This window comes from Trichosurus vulpecula, chromosome 3, assembly GCF_011100635.1.
Source record: "Trichosurus vulpecula isolate mTriVul1 chromosome 3, mTriVul1.pri, whole genome shotgun sequence".
In the NCBI taxonomy this organism is placed as follows: Eukaryota; Metazoa; Chordata; class Mammalia; order Diprotodontia; family Phalangeridae; genus Trichosurus; species Trichosurus vulpecula.
Window position 1 is genome coordinate 148,367,938 of NC_050575.1, and position 1,552 is coordinate 148,369,489.

Below are 1,552 nucleotides of genomic sequence, written 5' to 3' on the forward strand. Positions count from 1 at the left end.
TTTAAGTACAATTAATCTGTGCAAATGTGAGTTGCATTGTTCCATATTAACTGTATCCCTAAACTGTGATTTTACTAGGAGAATAATAATTATTGATATATTATGTACCACTTTAAGTTTTGCACAGTGCTTTACATATGTGATCTCGCTTGATCCTCACAACATCTTTGTGAGGTAAACACCGTGGGTACCAACTCCCATTTCACAGATGATGAAAATGAAACTGGGAGTAATTAAGCAACTTGCCCAGGGTCACACAACGATTAAGAATTTGAGGCAGGATTTGAACCTAGGTTTCTTTTGGATTCCAAGTTCAACACTTTACCTACTAGATGTGAGAGATTACTTGTTCACTTAGTGACAGTAGTAGACACCAAGGACCAGTAGTCGTTAGTGGACGTGGAAGCACTGCACAGTGCTTATTCATATTCCTTTGTGGGTGACCTTGTGAATTTGCTTTTCACTTGGGGGAGGAGTGACTTCCATTCTTTGGAGTAATAGTATCAGAAGCTTTTCCTTTTTGCCCAAATATTAGAAAATGCTCCAGGCCGTACCTAAAATGTTACAGGCCACACACAGTCCTGCCCTCAGAAATGAAGAGTTGGAGAAGTCCTTTCATACCTATGCATGCTGTCATCCCCTGTATCCTCCCAATGTAGCTCTGTGTTCAATCGGTGCCAGTTAGTGTTTTGTGATTTTTAAGCAACAGGGCCTCCTGTTAAAAATTAGTTTAATACATTGTTTTGCCCAATTTTATATTTTCCCTTCAAAGAACCCAACACTTAATATGTTCAACAAAATATAGATAATTGGGGTTGAATCATGCCATTACTGTGACCCCCAATATTCAGAATATATGAAGATAGAGTAGACTTTTGATTCTCGGCCTGGAGAAGAGGTGAATTGACTCAGAAATGCTGAGAATCTTATGTAAAAATAGGTTCTTATGAAGACCCTGCTGGTGTATCCTATATAGATGAGGGAGTGCAAAGGCCTTGCCTAGGTGTTGCATAATAGTACTGCTCTGGGTGATACTGGAATCCTGAAATCTTCCTGCCATGCTGGAGAGAGTATGGAAAACTGATGATCAACAGTTGACACTTCCATTGCCCCACTAATTCCATCAATTTACATGTTGCACAGGACAAGATGCTTTCCAGTTTATGTAGGAGGCAGTGGTTTAAGGAGGACACTTCTAAATGTAAAAGTGTTTATAGTCTAAATGCCATTTGTTTACTTCAAGGTTTATTAGCTGGATCCATAGGGAGAAGGGTGCAACTCTGTCTTCAACTTGCTTGGTAAATTCAGCTGAGTTTTGAGGTTTTTTGATGAAATGCAAAGGGACTGAGGGTTTGTGTAAAAGCCATTTTGGTTAGAGCTAATTGCAATAGTTAACTCTTCTGATTAGCATCTGCCCCCTGGAAAAAAAAGTTAAATTAGCCAAGACTGTTAGGGGCAGAATATTCTGATGATTTGTTCAATTCAAATTGTGTGTATACACATTAAAATAGGGGAATGTATTAATTATCATTAACATCCAGCTCTGAGGCTT